This window comes from Coturnix japonica, chromosome 4 (assembly GCF_054131305.1).
Source record: "Coturnix japonica strain WE chromosome 4, WE-NBRP24, whole genome shotgun sequence".
NCBI classification, from domain to species: Eukaryota; Metazoa; Chordata; class Aves; order Galliformes; family Phasianidae; genus Coturnix; species Coturnix japonica.
In genome coordinates, this window is record NC_140666.1 from 15,650,079 (window position 1) to 15,668,453 (window position 18,375).

An 18,375-nucleotide genomic window follows, 5' to 3' on the forward strand; every position below is an offset into this window, starting at 1 on the left:
AATAACAGCAATTTTCAACAGTTTGTTTAATAATATGAAGAGCAATAATAGCAATCATAAAATCATCTATGCTTCTATATTAATATTAGAATTGAATTAAAACTGATGGGGATCCTTTGTGCTGCAGTATATGACCACTGGCTCCAGCAGAGCTACCATTTCAGTTTCAGACTTGGAAACACGTGGCTCTTTAGATCTCCACAAATTCAAGCTATTTATACCAGCTGTTCATTTTGTGTATAATGTTTTCCGGAGCAGAATAAATACATTAAAAAAATGAGATGATAAATACTCAGCTGAACTCTAAAATGTGTTCACATTGGTTTGGCTAGTGGCCTTTCATTTGATTTTCAGATTGCTTTAAAACTTAGTTTTTACTTGCATGAGCACAGACAGAAAGAGAATGTTTAGCTTATTTACTTGCCAGAAGTAGAGTCTATTTTACTTTAAGTTAAGTTGATGTAGATCAGGTGAACTGCTCGAAAATTGATGGAATAAAAACAGTGACAAGAGAATCAGACTAAATGGCATTCAATAGATCATGAAGCCGTAGAGTGCTTTGTAAGGTGGTGTCTTCTGTGGTACTCTTGAAACACTATTTTCCCAAATCTCTTAACTAATATTGATATGAGTCTAAAATGTAAGTGAAAATTTCCTCAAGTTTTTGTTTGTTTGTTTGTTTTCATTCCAGGGAATGCTGTTCCACTACATTAACACTTCCCAAGTGCTGGGATTCTTTTGTCCATTTGTTTTAAAACCAATTTAAATACTTTTACCATCTTCAAACATAGATTTCCATTTTCTTCCCTAAAATCATATGCTCTAATAGGAACATTGTTTAGTAGGCATGGTGGGCATAAGTTGATGGTTGGACCTAATGTTCTTTGAAGTCTTGTCCAACCTTTATGATTCTATGATTATCTGTATATTCATATGCTTTCTGTCCTTTTGTGCCACTGCTCTGGCTTATGATATTAGCTCTCACTTATTTTCACAAAGATATAATTAAAGTATTCTTCAATACTCATTTGAATCTGTCTATGCAAAGGACTATTCATGTTCATTTTTTGATGTTATTTATACTGACACTCAAGTTAGCAACAGGGACAGTTTCAGCTCACGGACTATGGTGTAGATGTATGTTCCTTTTTTTTTTTTTTTTTTTTTTTTTTTCTTTTCTTTTCCTTCCTATTCTAAACCTTTTCACAGAATCACAGAATGACCCAGGTTGGAAGGGACCTCAAGGATCTTGAAGTTCCAACCCCTCTGCCTGGCAGGGCCACCAAACTTCCACATTTACTAGATCAGGTTGCCCAGGGCCCCATCCAACATGTCCTTGAACACCTCCAGGGATGGGGCATCCACAACCTCCCTGGGCAACCTGTTCCAGAACCTGGATTTTTTTTTTTTTTCTACTGACAAGGCATGTGTGAATGCATATAAGCATTGTTCTGTTTATTTTTTTAATTTGCCTCATTTTTAAGATTGGTTGAGAGATTGAAGCAGTAAACATCAATTTTAATATGAGACATCCTTCAGTGGCTTTCTTGCAATGTAATTAGATTTGCAGTACATGTGTATTTGCATGAAGTTGCAAATGTATATTTTAGATTGCTAGTTATACTTTAGAAATCACAAGCCATGTGAGTTAGCTTGCAGACCCTTTGTTCGTATTGGAATACACCACACAAACTACAGGTTCTTTCAGGTGTGAGCTGGCCCTGTCTAGCAGGGATTTCCAACCCCACTGCTGTTGGGTTTTTGTTCATCACACCAATTCTGAGTGCTGATAAATTAATAATAAGTAGTTGTGGTGGTGATGATAATAGTAAGAACAGAATAATTTAAAGAAAAATCTAATACATTTTGAGGTATTATTGACTTGACAGAGTCTCTTGGGAATTTTTTTGGACAGTGTTGTCTGTGGGGAATTATGAATACTAAGCCGTCTTGTTTTTTCCCAGTCGGTTGAATAGGAAACGTCTGTGATAAAGTAGGAATGGAGATGTAAGTGCAGCAGGTAAACCTGGCATGTGTTTGACAGCACTGGAACTCTGCAGTCCCAGATTGGCACCATCTGGATTGCACCATTCATAATGGGATCATATGTGTACATGCAATTAGTTTATGTCAGTAGCTGTGGGGATTAGATGAAATTACAGAACAGTAAATGCTGCTTTGAAACCAGCTTGATCTTGTAAACTCAACTTGAAAGCCACTGTAATTCTGGCAATTACCCTAGGACTGCTGTGCTTAGAGGCAAAAATAGGGCTCTTATACCACATCCTCACCTCCTAGAGCTGAAGAGCATTTTAAATGCAAGGTGATTTGAGAGAGGTTTTTCTGTTAAACTGGAGGAGCTTGGAGTGGAAAATCAGAGGCTGGGGTGACAGAATGGAGGGCAAGTGAGAATGATGACCAGTGGGACTTAACGTGACAAAGGGAAAGGAGCTGAAAACTAGAAAGATAGAAAAAAATTAGATCTTTAGAAGTGGTTTCTTGATTAGTGTGAGAAACCCTGGCAGGAATATGTGTTGCCAGAGGAATTTTTAATTAATGTCTGCTTGCTTCTCTTCAATGAATTAACCAAAAATCTACCATGTGGATTCATGAGCATTTTAATGGGTATTGACAATTAGTCAATAATTGTTTTCATGTAGTAAAAATCATTGTCAAGTTAACTTAGAGGCTGATTCACTCTCCCCAAGGGATAACAGCTGAAATTCTGGGATGATGTCAGCAATGGATCAACTGATGTTGGCATTAAATTTGTCTCTCAGTGTAGAAATGACTCACAGTGCACATCCAAATTGAAATCTCCTATGAATTTGTTCTACTTACCTCTGGGGCTAAAAGGACTGGTTTCTGTGTTCTTTCCAATCTGTCGGAAACTTTACATCTTTATTATCCATGTTCAACTTCTTTTCAAACGGAAATGTAAGGAAAAAAATTGCTCTTTCATGCAGGTAAGATTGTGTTAGTGAAAAAGCCCCCAGTCATTCCACGACTGGACTCTTACAGAAACAATATATCTTCATGTAACAGTAGTATAAAAATATTTGCTTTAGGGATGCAGGAAATGAACACACAGATATGCACACCTATATATAAAGATGGGGTGGAATTCAAAGGATTTATTCTTGGTAACAAACTTAAGAAAATCTTTGAACATCAAATATTGTGATGTTTTTAATGACTTTAAATTTAAGTCTTTCTGTATCATTACTCAAAAGTTTCTGTACTGGTGGCTCAAACGCTTGTGTTTGAGTTCATAAGGGAGCAACAGTCTTATTTTTTGTGCACTGTATATAACTGATATAAGTAATTTCCCTACTTATGAGTTAAATGATTCTATTTGTAAAGTGTACCTTAGAAAGCTTTTAAAATAATTTCCTTTAATTTCTTCACAGGCAGATAAAAATGTGTTCAAGTTTAAAAAGATGATATGGTACAAAACCAAAGCAACAAAGACTAGGAAGGAGTAGAAAATGTAGGAAATAGGAAAAAGAAACAAACAAACAGAATAATGTAAATACCCCCAAATAGAAAAGGTTGCTAAAAGGGCACACATCACAAATGGATATGACATTATACTAAACTGTTTCCTAGATTGTATCAGTAGTGATTAAATTGTTATAATAGTGATTTTGATGGGAGGCATTTTGAAGGACGTATGTTACATATGAAATTGATTGTAAATAATACTTTATTTCTGTCTTTTCAAGTTTTTCTTGTTGGCTGTTCTTATTTTTTTCCATTATAAATTATCTTAGTTCATTTGGGGATGATAAAATAGGAAGGAAAGAAAAGTACACTATAGTAGTAGTGTTGTAGTGCAAATTAATGCTCTGCATAGGAACACTCAGTGGCTGAATTAAGTGCAAAATCTTTCATGTGAACTGTATGTAATTTGCTATTAGGCTTTACATTATTATTATTATTTTTTTTGTCAGTCATTAAACTGAGTTTTTTTCCTGCATGTTTTCTTCCAATATATTTCTACCAAAATGCAATGGATTACCAAGAAATGAGATATAAAACAACAATGTAAATGTGTCATAAAAATTTCTTTCTTTTTTGTGCAGTCAGGAAACAAAGTGTACTTTCTATTGAGCCAAGTGTGTGACAGCCAGAGGACAGTGCTTTGAACCATGATGTCTTTAGTTGTTTTACTTTACATGGAATAATATGAACTTGTTTGGGCTATGAGTTTTGAAAGTAACTCGTTAAAATATGATTTGGTGTTTTAAAAGGTTAAAATATATAACAGGATAGAACGTTTGAGTATGACCCAGTTGTTTAACAGTTATGGTATGTTTAGTTTGGATATTAGGTTTATTACAAAAAACAAAAAAAAAAAAACAAAGAAAACCAAAACCAAAAACAAACAAACAAAAAAAAGCCCACATGCATACAGTACAAACTGATGCTTATTTCCATACCCTAACAGAAAATCTCTCAGGACCAAGCCGTGGCAAATTATCTTCCCATGAAGCTGTAAGCAGTGATTGCTAAAGCAGTATCCCTCTTTCACATAGTTTGTAGAGGTGAGGATAGACGGCATTAATAATGGAGATCTGTATCGATTTATTCCAGCTGGGTCAATGATGCTGGCATGCAGGGTGGCCACAGAAGCTTGCTGCACAGGTTTGTCACACAGCTGTAAGCAGGCAGGTCTCATCATTAGGAGCACATGGGGCCAGCTGGTGTCATGGCTTAGAGCCACATCCCTCCGCTGTACTAGCATCTGGCTTAGCGCATTCCCTGAGGAAAACTTCAGGAAGGAGTAGAGACTTCACAGGGAGAAACACCCAGTGCAGATAGAAACAATAACTGAAAGCAGATTCTGAGTTCCTGGCCCGTGAAGTCAGACTGCTTTGTCATGAAAACTCAACTGGGGATATAGAGGAAAAGGAACATTCCTGGGCCTTGGCCCAGTGTGGCCAAATGGAGCTTTTCAGAGAATGCTGTTCTTTCAGCTTAAACTTGGGCTAGCTATTCCATGCCTTCCTTTGGCTTGGCATCATTTACCATCTCTGTCACAATGCTCCTCCTGATTTCAAGGTCTATGAACTTAATGCTTTTGTCTGGGAATGATATATACAAAAAACAGACACAAAAACATCCAAATTATAAGCTTTATGTTTCTGGACTTGCTGAAATGTAAGAAACCACTTCATATCTTCAACATTTTTGAAGTGCATATTCTACTCTTTCCAATGGCATTGTGTTTGATGTTGTTTGTGAAGAGGAATGCACTGTAGGCACAGAGCATGAAAAAAATAAGCCATCCTGGTTATGCTATCACTGTAACTCCTGGAGGGAGAAATCTGTTCTTTTACTACTTTTATTGAGAGGTTTTAACTGCTCTTATGACTTTTAATAGTCCGTGTTATTTTGAAGCAACAGTAGCTTAATTAAAATTAAATACAGTATTTTTGCTAATGAGAAAACTATGAAGAGAGTACAAACTTCAATAAAATCCTCTTTTCTTCTAGTAGTTATTTTATTGTGATTTTGTCTGAATGATCTCATTCATTTTTACTAGATATGTAAAACTTAGTGCACTTATACTGCTGTATTTTTACTGCTGTCACAATGAAAGATTGTATTTACTGGGAGAAGTGATGTTTTTTTGCCTTTTGACAAATTCATGGATTTTTTTTTTTTTACATGCAAATATTTGCAAAGTAAAAATTCATACCTTTGCGCAGATCTGCCTTGTGAGGTGCTGTGACACTTTGAAGTTCTTTGATCATTTTATTTAGTTTGTCACACTCCAGGCTGTTTAAATATACTTTAACATGTTGATAGACTTAGAAAACTGGCTAGCAGGGCTGTCTGTAGAGTAGAATTCGTCATTCCAGGATGGGATGTAATGTTTAGAACAAAAGACTGGAGGTTAATAACAGGCATTTGCAAGTATTACAACAAAATTTAAAACCAGATGACACTCAGTCAAACCTGAATGCATTGCTGTCTTTAATGTCCTTAAACAGATTGTAATGCAAATTTACTGTAAACTGAAGTTAGATGACATCTCATACTGTCAGTGTTACACTACTCATTTCATAGCATGTATAAAATTCCTCATGCTGATGAGCAGATTTCTGCACTGATCTCTGTGGAGCTCTTGGAGTAAAGTAGAAGTCAGGATGGAATAACGAAAACAGTTGATGATGATGACGGATTGATCATTATCAGCTGCTGGAGGGATGTAAGTGTCTCTGTGAGAATTTATGTGTGGTATGTGGGACTGGAAGACAGCCAGCCTTCAGCTACAGAGGCCCCCAAAGAGTCCTCTGGGGAATGTGAATAAAGCACCTTTTTGCGTTCCTGACAAATAGAACTTTTCTGTGTGGGAGGCCTTATGAGTAAAACAGTGAAAACTCTTTACTGACCTTCAAAAATCAAAAGTCTTCAGGTATGTGACTGCGTGTTTAAAATGCTTTCAGATTGCAGGAGTTGGGTTTTCTCCACAAAGGTGCTATAATGTATAATAAGGTGTTTGGTAGTAATCTGCAGTGTTTGTCAGATTGAATATGTAAGTATATAAATGCAGGAAGTATTTGCTCAAAAAGGTGCCGGCAGTAATTGTACCTAGCACAATGTTTTAAATTTAATAGCAATTAATCAGAAATCCATCAATCAAAGCAAACTTGCACAGAAGGAGAAGTATTATTCTGTTTCCTTTTAGTTCACTTTCAGGATTAACAATGCCAAATGTGTATCTGAAATAGCTGCTATGACTGTGCTCTTGTATTTAATGTAACTAAGCTCGTTTATGCCCTCTGAGAATCTGGGCCATACTCATTAGTGGAATTTGTTTTGCTTTGTTTTACCTCTGGTTATACTATGATATATAGAACTTAACAATTAGCCCAGAAGAAGTGTTAGGCTATGTGAAATGTCTCTTCACTTGTAGAAAATGATGTTTTTGTTGTTGCCATCATAAATTTGATTCACATTTCATTTTCCTTTTGGCATGAACAAAAGGCATGTTTCTCTTTTCCATAACAGAAATTGCTTTCAATTGTAGTAAATGCCTGACTTTCAGTGCTTCCTGCAAAGCCAAAGGACTTCTTCTTCAGGGAAAATGTCTCATGTGAAAGTGATTGCTAGGTTTAATTTATAAAAATGTGTCAACATGACTAATTGTAAGAAGAGTGGTGAAGCTTATTATGTGCAGCATAATGCTAAATATCTTTGCTGAATACCACAACATATTTCAGCTGTGGCATTAACATCTCAAGCCCATTCTCACAGCAGGTCTTGAAAATAAATGTGATTGTGCTTCAGAATAAAGGGCGTAAATGGTTCTAGAATGCATGACAACTGGCAAATTGATGTTTATTTTACATAAGAACTGACTCAAACTTTAAAGATCTGTGTTCACAGTGGCAGTAGCTCTTGTTAGGAAGTATATCCATTTGCTTGCAGTTCTGTTATAAATTTTGTAGCACCTTTCTATAGTACTTCCTACTCATTTTTCTATGCATTTTCTCAGCCTCTTAGGAGAAAAGACGACACAATTCTCAAGGGTGAACTGAGATGCAGCTCTTTCCACTATGCTGGCATTGTGGTTAAAATACTAGTGAATATGTATTCCCCAGGAGATGTATTTCCCAGGGAAATTTTCCTAATTCATGCTGAATTAGGAAGAAGAAAGAAAATGAGAAAAGAAAAATGCAAGAAAAGGCTTTGGCTCCCTGGTGCTTTAGAAGTAAACCTAAACAGAAACAATTTTATAGTGTAGCAGTAGAAAGACTGTGACCAGATATCAAAGAGTTGATAGTAGTGATTCCAATTTTGCTCTGCTCTTCTTTTAATGCACAGTGTTGCAAAGCACCTTGACACTTTCAGCACTTACTGACTGAAGTCAGAATTGGAGGTTTTCACACAATGTGAGTTAAACTTTTATCTTGCCTTTGCATGGTTTCTCCAAAGATCAAATTGTAAGCTGATGTCTTTTCTGTATTTTTTCCTAATCATTTCTCCTTTTTCATAGCCTTTCAAATGTCACTCTTACACCTTTGTTGAATGTGTAGAGACATACTTATTGCATGTCAGTTTTATTGCACGTTTTCCTGCGCTGTGTGAAATTACGAGTAGCCATGAGGTGAACTGTTACCCAATCTAAGTAACTCTGCCTGTGATATTGATAAGAAACAGAATAACAGTTAGTGCTTTTTTAAATTATTATTATTTTTTCACCTGTAGGGAAAATCAGAGATAGTAAAATCTCAAGAATCCCTCAGTATTGAGCAGAATTAAGATCTAATATATTTATATATTTTTTTCTTTTTGCCACCTGGATGGCTTGATACAGTCCCAGGTTGGCATTTCTTTGCCTCATCAGCTTTCCATCTGCTTCTTTCTATCATCTGAATCACCTTCTCATTCCATATCTATGTTTTCTCCTTGTATTATTTGTTGGTTCTTGTGTTAACCTCTTTAACTCTTTCAACTAAGACAAAAGCCAACTGTTTGCCTCAAAGGACCCACATTTTATTATTATTATTATTTCAAAAGAGCAAACATGATTAATTCATTAGTAGATTGCTGTAGTTTTTATTTAAAATCACTATATTTTCTATTTCAAATCTAGTTTGTCAGTTGATGTCTTTATTTGGAAATCAGAATCATACAATCATTTGAGTTTGAAGGGATTTTTAAAGGTCACCTAGTCCAATTTCTCTTCAGTGAATAAGGACGTCTACAACTCGATCAGGCTGCTCAGAGCCCTGTCCAGACTGACCTTGAATATTTCCAGGAATGGGGCACCCATTAAAACTCCCGCAACCTGTTACAGTGCTTCACTACCCTTATCATAAAAAACCTTTATCCTTATATCTGGTCCAAATTTTCCCTCTTATAGTTTGTCCTATTGTAACAGACCTAGCTAAAGAGTCTGTCCCCTTCTTTCTTATGGCCCTCTTTAGGTACTGAAAAGCTGCTATCAGGCCATCTCGCAGCCTTCTCTTCTCCAGGCTGAAAAGCCTCAGCTCTCTCAGCCTGTCTTTGTAGGAGAGGTATTCTGGCCCTTGGATCATTTTTGTGACAGGTCCACATCTCTTGTACCAAGGACTCCATATATGGACACAGTACTACAGGTGAGGTCTCACCTGTGCAGAGTAGTGGGTCAGGACCTCTTTCCTTGTCCTGCTGATCACAATTCTGTTGATGCAGCCCAGGATACTGTTGGCTTTCTGGATGTGAAAGCACATTGTTGGCTCATGGCCAGGTTACCAGCTACAAGTAACTCCAGGTCCTTTTCAGAAGGACTGTGCTGTATCCTTTCATCCCTCAGCTTGTATTGATAGTGGGGGTTGCCACAACCCTTCATGTAAGACCTTGCAATTGGATTTGCTGAGGTTCTTCTGGGCCCACTGCTTGAGGCTGTCTGGGTTTCTCTGGATGTCATTCTTTCCCTCAGGTGTGTTGACCTCACCACACAGTTTGGTGTCACATGCAAACTGTCTGAGGGTATACTGAATCCCACTGTCAATGTAACTGCTGAAGTTCTTAAATATTAAACAACACCAGTCCTGGTACTGACCCCTTAGGGATACCATGCATCACTATTCTTCATCCAGACATTGAGCCATTGATGACCACTCTCTGGGTACAATCTCGCAACCTTTTCCTTGTCCATTGAACAGTCCCCCCCATGTGTGGGAAACTGTTAATCACAGCCTGAACCTTTAATTAACCACTTGAGGCAAGTGATGGGTCAGCTGTGGGAGCACAGGTGAAGGAGGGGGTGGAGCTTGATTCTACCTCTTCTAAATCCCATTTAAGTGCTGACCACCACTAAGGCAACATCTTTTTTCTGGAGATTGTTCCTGTGTGGAGTTTTTACAGCAAGGCTTAATACTGAGGAGTATCTTGACTGTGAGCCTCAACACTGGTGAGTCTTTCCTATATATCCTCCAGTTATCCATCTACTTTACCATTGTATAATTAGAAGTGTACACCCCATAAAATCTGTATCTGTCTAATTTGGAGAGAAGAGTGTTCTGGGGGGCCATGTCAAGGGTCTTACTGAAACCAGGGTAGATGATCTCAGAGGCTCTTCCCTTGTCCACTGATGCTCAGCACAAAATGGGGTCAGTATTTATGCAAAGGTTGAGATTTGCAGAGCGGGAACCTGAAAACAGTGATGTGTTCAGTTAAAGATTTCTAAATGTTAGATAATTCTCATTAAACACATTCTTGTTCAAAAGCAGACTGGTTATAACACCTGTGTCTTCTACTTGCTTTAGGACCAACAGCTGTTCTACCTAATCAGGCTGCAGCAGACAGCAAACAGTGAAGCGGGCGAATTTGCCATTTATATGGATAGCTTTGCAAAGCAACCCAGCTCCTTCAAAAAGAGGTAAGTGTAATGCACAAGATGGCAGTTCTTTTAAAATCAATGCTTAAATCTATTTTATTTGTATATGAGAACAGTACTCTCATTACCATGGTTAATATATGTATGTACAACTGATTTCAAGTTTTCTGTTTCCTGTAATTATTGTTCTTCCAAAATTAGAAACTGTTTCTACAAAAGTTATGCTTGAACAGAATGCAGTCTGCAGTATGATACATTTTTATCTCCAATTCATATTTCATACCCTATTTCTGCTAGAAGATAGAACTCAAATCCCTCTTAAATGTGGATTTGTATCACACGGTCAGTGCAACACTTAAAAGAATTTCATTCATTCTGAGTAAGCTACGTTTTTTTCTTTTATTTCTCTGTCTATGTTTGTTGCATTTGAGCAGATCCTCACTTGTTGCACGTTAGGACTTTGCTGCTGTGCTGTCATTGCTCCGCTTTCCATCGCGTTACAGGAATGCATAAATATAAGCAAGACTATTTCCTGCTATTCCAATTTACAAAGCATTATAGGTATATTCACTCTGGACATAATTTTATAATCATGGCAAGTCTAAAAGGATTAATTTAGTAATGTTAGCCTTGGCCCTGCAGGCCCCAAAGAGCGTGGTGTATTATTAAAGATGTTCTTTAGCTGGTGTGTGATTTTTTTCCTTAGTCAGTGGACCATTGATTTTTTTCCCTCTGTAAGTTCTGGTTTTCTTCATTGCTCTCTGAGGTCTGAGACATGTTAAAGGTCTCAGAAGAGAACAGCCTAGTGTCTATTAAATTTAACAATAACAAATCCCCAGATGAAAGTAATTAAGCTGCAAATATTTGCAGAGTATATGTGGATGCTTTTTTGTTTGTTTTTGCTTCAGAGGAAAAACACTGATGCAGCTAAGTAAAAATGAAGGGAAAATAAAACACAGAAGGTTTGCATAAGACTTTCCACACTATACAAAGCTTACTGACTGTAACCTACAAAGGCGTTGTAAATCTGTGTGGTAGAATCCTTTGCCCTTAACTGTTACTTGACAAAGTATTTGCCAGTTGAGAGTGAGATGATGCATTTCTTGCTAACTCAGTTTTTTTGGAAGTCATGATTCTGTGTAAAAAGTGTGTAGCCATAAGTTGAAAATTAGAGATCATCTACACTTCAAATTTGTTAAAATTTGAAGGCACAGAAGAAAGCAAAAAAATCAAAGGTACTGCCAAAAATACGCATCGTGTATTAGATCAAAAAGTTTGTTGAAGTTTTTGGTAACATAACTAGCTCACTGTGCAGAGTATTTCTACAGTTTTCGTTCTGCTTACTTGTTCAAGATCTCATTTAAAAATAAAAATCCACTTCATGAAAAAATAATTTTCATAATTATTATTTTATATGAGCTAACATAGTTTTATCGTTATGCATATGTAATGGGAAATGGTTATTCTTGACTCTTGATAGAGAGCTAGAATTAATTTCCCACTCTCTCAGTTACTATAGTAACTGCACTGGAAAGCATCAATTTGGATTTTATTTTTTTTAATTTTTATTTTTTTTGTAATTCCGAAATAACTAGAATTTTCAGCATTACTTCAGATACTTCCAAAGTGGTGCATGCTAGAAAAAGAACATACCTCATAAAATAGCATCTCACCTGAGTTATATGTTGATACATTAATGGCATTTAATGTTCATGTCTTGCCTTTGGCATAATTTACTGTTGAACTCATAATGGAGAGACTGTGTTATAGTTGGATATGTACTTGGGGACAAGTCACTCATATCCTCACTGTAAAACAAACAAAAAAAACTTGAATTTCAATTTGAATGAGCCAACAAATATAGCTAACTTTAAGTATTACTCTAAGAAAAACAAAGACTTAAGAAAACTGGCCTTTATCTCATCTTGCTGATTTTCATGAAAATGCTGTGCAATATACAATATTTAGGATTTTTGTTAAAGTTAGGCAACGACTTATCGGCCCCATGTCTGGTTTACTATGAGAAAGTAAATTATATTGGAAATGATTTTCATTTCATCTTTTAATGTATTGCTATACAAATTGGACAGGGTTTACTTCACCACACTTACTAGCTGTCTAGTGGTTCTTTGTAAGGAAGAAGAATAACTTTTACAGCATTTAATCTCTTCGTAATGTAGTCTTGGAAAAAAAGAACCTTGGAAACCAGCTTTTCTTAATTGCCCATTTGTAAATGACATCAACCACCCTTAGTATACATAAACATCAGATTTACTTATGAAATTTGCCATAGCTGCTTTGGGAAAGTTTAAGGAGAGGAGGCATCTCTTCCTACTACTTAAGCACCATGTTTTGCCTGCTTTTCATTTCAGAAGCTGTGGAATGTGTGTTGCAGTGCTATGTGCAAGAATTATTCATGATCTCTCTATAGAGAGCTGTAATACTAGGGAAGCATATTTTGTCCCTTAATCCTTTGTAGGTATCAATTCTATGGTGCAGTGTAAAATTAAATGAATTCATCTGTTTTAGTGTGTGTGTGTATATATATATATGTATATATGTATATATATATATATATATATTTTTTTTTTTTTTTTCCGGTTTCCAGGTACAATCAATTATCTGTAATGTACTATTAAGTAGCATCTTGAAGTCCTATTTTATGTTGAAATCTGGACTGTATTTTCCTCTGGTCTTAGAAAATAAATCTTTGCTGACTGAGTTCATTAGGACTGTCTAAAAGAAATGCTACTTAAGTGTCAAAATTCATTAGATAAATTGATGATGATCTTCTTAACAAGGAGGTTGGAAAAGAGTTAAGAAAAGCAGACGTTCTCTTCTGCTATATAGACTGTACTCACATGTACAGTATACTCACAAAGAATCAATGTTTAATTCGAAGTAGGTGATATGAATTCATTCAATTCACCACCACACATTAGCAGGAGATATGTTGGGGATGAATGCTACAGAATAAAAGTGAATCTGGAAATGAAACAAGGAAAATCAATCCCTTGCAGTTCCTGATGTTTTTGATGCAATTGGGGATTATGATTGTGGTGTTCCAGAGGTGGAAGTTACTGACAAAGATCCACTTCCTTTAAAACTTAGCTTATGCCTTTATTACCTTTTTTAAAATACTTTTTTTTTTTTTTCACTTCAGATTATTTTCAAAAAAGTATCCTTGTTCTTAGTACATCACTTTTAATCTAAACAAGATACAGTTTTACTTACTCTTCATACTACCTGGAGTACTTTGGCTTCTTGCGTATGTTAAAAACAGGTAGTAGCTCCTCCCCACTCTCACTATCTTCAAGACATACTTTGCTCTTTATGCCTTTTATTCAATGCAAGATATCAATGCACTACAAAAAAGAAAGTGGCTGATCTGTAAATCCCTGATAGTGTGTTCAGCTAGATGGAAACCTAAAAGTCAAAATAATTCTCTTTTGTTTTAAAAAAGAAATCACTTCTGTACTTCACAAATTATTCTGTGACAATCACGTGGTTGTGGTACACTTTTTTCTTTTTTGAGGTAAAAGCGCATTTTCAGAAATATTTTAGCATTTCTCCTATGTCAGTACTTAAGTTCTCTACCTGAATCTAGAAATGGTAAGGAAAACTGCTGGGGTCAAAGTCAACTTATTTTTCAGTAAGTTCTGTTTCCCAAATTGTTTCAATACTTTTTTTTTTTTTTTTTTTCTTTTTTTTTAATTAGCAAATATTTCCTTGGCCATGTAGTGGATTGTTACATCTTTGGTAACTTGTAAGAAATCAAAAGAGATAAGACTATATTCAGAAAGCTGCCAATCAGAAGAAGATACTCTTATCTAATATTTCAGTTGTGAGAGTGCTCAGAAAATTCGGGAATTATTTTCAGCTCCTGATATATGATAAAATTAGGCAGTTGTATTCCTGTTTCCCAGTGAGTTATTTTATATAGTAACAGGTATCTGGTACATCTATTTTGATTTCTATAACATAGAATGAGATCATGTGTGTCCTGGGGGTATGAGTGTGAAGATTCTTTCTATAACCCATTGAAGCTCTCACATCCTGTATGTAGCCTGTTGCTTGAGTGTAGTGTATTAGGTGAAAGGCGAGGTTTCGGGTTGTTACAGGAAAGGTTCCACCTCCCTAGTTAATATGCGTGATGCAAGCATATGGGCGTGATAAGCCATGCCTACTCTCTGGAAGGCTCTGTGCCAAGGGTATATAAGGATGTGTAAACTTGAATAAAACACCATTTGCCATGTGCTCTCTTGTCGCTGTCTCGGCATTTGGCCCAGCCGCAGATAGTCAGGGATGAACACGGGACAATTCAGAGCTACACCTGAGATGTGAAAGATATGAGATGCTGGGTTGGGTTCTCTCAAACGAAAACAAATACCTCCCCATTCACATTAAATAAACTTTGGTAAATTTCATGATCATAGATGCAAGTTCTTGTAGCTTCTCTGCCAGTTTTTTCAGCGTTCTTCACAGTTCTAGAAGTTACAACAGAGCAATGCAATGATCTGCAATACCTTTTTCAGAACACTTTTCAATTTCTAGGTATTGTTAATATGTGTAAAGTGGAGAGCTATTTATTTATTTTTCCAGTGTAAAATTCTAAAGCATCACAAGAGGAGAAGCTATAATTAGCATGTTGCAGTTTAAATAGCATTTAACGTTGTTTCTAAGAACTCATTTTGAAGTGGTGAGCACAGCAAACCTGATTGGCAGTAGTGACTAAATTGCCCTTTAACCAAAACCAAATACTTTATAGGATAAATTATGTATGTTTAAAAACATAAAATGTTACATCTTCAATTTTTTCTTAGTTAATACTGAGATGGTGCATAACACATTTTTGAGTTTTAATGTTTTCCAGAGTTTGGAATGTCTACAATATGAATATATTGTTTCTCTACCCACCACTTCTCATGCTAGTGAGGTACAAGAATGTATGAAAGGCCCAAATTGTTTAATTAATTCTTGGCCTATCAGACTACATTGACACTAGTGTAAATTAAACATGCTTGGGAACATTCCCAGTCACTGAGGCCAACTGGCAAAGATAACCTGGTGCTAATGAAGTCTTCTACCTGCCAGAACAGGGTGGTTGTATGGGACCAGCCTTTTGAGAGTTGTCACTGGAAGGCTCCTGCTCCCAGCCCTGACTTGTGAATTATTTGGGAGAGTGAAAATTGACCTAGGCAAGGAACATTCCCTTGATTATTTTAATAGCATGTAAGGCCATATTTTGTGGCATTGGGAATGGCATAATTAACTAGTAGAGGTGTAGACACAAATACTGTTTGGAAGAAATACTTTATTGTTGAGCTTACAAGCATTGTTCCAAGTGTTGGTTGTTTTTGTTGTTTTTTTTTCTTGATGAATGGAATAGCTAAGAAATGAATGCTTTGAACTGACAGTTGAGTCTTCACATCCCTGAGAACCTCATTATGTGTTTGCAGTACTTTGTAGGAAATTGCATCTTGATTGCACCAGTTGTACATGTACATTTCAAACCCTGCAAATTCAAAGCTAATTTTCAGTATTGACCTCAGGTCTTAAAAGAACCATGAGGCAAATAAGGTTTCAGTAGCAACTTGCACAAGTATTGAGACTTCACTCATGGTCATACTAAAATGAATTGGAAATGATTCAGCTGAAATGAAGAGAATAATTTTTTGGTGCTTGTTCAGCTGTTCTCCTCTGGTATCTGTACTATTACAGAAAGTGTATACTGAGTGAAAATAAAAAAATCAAAGCACTACTACAACTAAATCCCTAAATACTAACTAATCCTAAAACTACATTTTGCTAATGTTTCCTTTAACACCATAGCCCTAATTAGAAAGGATCTGGTTTTACATAAGATCTGTCTATCCAGCAAACTCATGGCTATGGCAATTACAGTAACAGATCTCTGAACTTCACTGACTAAGGAAACTGATTCGTGAGTGAACGGTGAGTGTTTCTGACTCAGGCTTGTGCATTAATGTATAATCAGCTGATACATAATACATAATCCCTGACCGTTCAGATCCAAATGCTTTTGATCAGAACACAGATAGCTCAATCGTTTGTTCAGTATGCAAATGGTCAGTCCTTTTGAAGCTGCTAATTAAACAGTTCCTTTTTGAATCCTGAGTATTCTCTGATGTGTATTTTACCAGTCAAACCCACATGTCATGCTTATACTGCATATTCGTTTCCCTTTGTTACGAAGCTGTACTTTGAGTTGGCTTTGAATATCAATAAACCAGCTGGCTGTTCATCTCTGGTTGTTCATTGTTAGGCACTATTTGTCATTTATAGAAATTCACTAATTTCTAAAGGGAATGACCTTTGAAAAATTAAAAATACAAGAGTGTTATTTTTGTATCATCTTCAAAGATATGTTACAGTCATTTGCAGTGTTCTGGATGGAAGTAAAGCTGTTCATCATGCTGAGCCTTCTTTGATAAAGAAGGCTACACAGCTTGGTATCTTTACTGTTTCATGCATCCCTTCCACTTATACACAGGCTACATGAACGCCTTGGTGTGCATCATACCACATGAATACAGGACATGAATTATTTGTCAGAATGAAATGTATTACTTGAAGAGCATACTAACCAGTTCATTTGATCCCACTTTATCTGAACACAAGCACATCCAGATGATTTTGCTTCTTCTTTTAAAAAAAAAAAAAAAAAAAAAAGCCAAATATTCCAGCACATACAAGTTTGCTTTTTCTGTTTGTTTTAAATCTTGCTTTGAGAGAAACAGTAAGGACAAATAATAAAGGACACTGAGAGGTAAAAGGTAGTGGCAGAAGTAACTGCCAGAACTGCATAGGTAAAGCTTTGCTGATTTTGGAATCATTAGTGGGCTTGGGATGCACAGTACTCATCCTTTGGTCGCTTAAAGATAATGTATTTTTACTTAATAGAGTCACATTTTCGCATCTGATTACACTCTCTCTTTATAAAAATAAGAGAGTGTCTTGTATTTTCTTGAAGAAATACAGCTGATCTATGGATAATGATTACAGATTCTGCATGACTATTTACTTACAGTTAAGCTTGATGAGTGGATCAATATTTGAAATAAGAGATACTTACTCCATATGTTCTCCTCCTACTTACAGCATTCAGAAGGGAATTAATTACTCTTGTATATTGCTGAGTTTGGTAGATAATGAATATCTTAGCTGATAGACTCTCCTTGCCAACTTTGAAGTTACAGCAATAGAATAAGTTGAAAAAAAGGGTATGACCACCACCCCCCCACCCCCCCAAAATAAATAAATATATATATATAAGGAAAAGGAATTAATTTCAGGAAAATTCAATAATTAATTTCCTTATTTTAGATGAGTAGAGAAACAGGAGTAGGAAATTGAAACTGGAAGGTAAATAGTGAAACATGGAAGATCTTTGAGGAATGGAATCTCTTTTGCTCTGTTTCTCTTTCAGGTTCATTCAACCACTGATTAAAAAGTAATTTCTTTTCTAGAACTTGTGAAGTGTTTTATGAATTAATCACGTGGTAATTTGGCACTGAGGAATATTTAAATATGATTAGGCACCTCAAATTCAATCCTATTTATTAGGCTTCATAATGACAATTTCCATTTAAAACAAACAGACAAAAAAACCCCACAGCTTACACAAGCCAATCAAGTATTATATATGTTAGAAAACTTAGTGTGTTATTTAGTGTATTAAAAATCACATCAGCTGCAGAATCTCTCTGAAATTGTGGAGAACATGAAGCAGTGGTTACAGTGTGAAGAAAATAATTTCAGATATTCATAAATGCCTAGTAATTAGGAATGCTATAGTACTTAGCATTCTGAGGTCTGCTGCTTTTTTTTAATACTTAGCTTGTTGCATGCGTACAGTTATGTTGTACGTTAAACTTTTTCATTTACTGCATTAACTTTTTCATGTATGCTGAACTCAATAGACAAGGTATTATTTCATGTTTCTTGATTCTTAGAAATACCCAGATACTTTAAAATGAGTATTTATGGATGACGTATTACTTCCATCACCTTGCTGT

General features: G+C 35.9%; 1 long non-coding RNA gene across 3 annotated transcripts in view; it reads left to right on the top strand.

Annotated features, from left to right (window-relative positions):
- LOC107312659 (uncharacterized) overlaps positions 1–18,375 on the top strand; it is a 247,081-nt gene that overhangs the window by 71,442 nt on the left and 157,264 nt on the right. For 2 of the 3 annotated variants that reach the window (XR_014945156.1, XR_014945155.1), the window contains exon 2: positions 10,266–10,378. This is a non-coding gene — a long non-coding RNA (uncharacterized LOC107312659). Of the gene's footprint in view, positions 1–7,836; positions 7,905–10,265; positions 10,379–18,375 lie in introns of all 3 variants that reach the window. The other variant, XR_014945154.1, reaches the window with a different exon arrangement.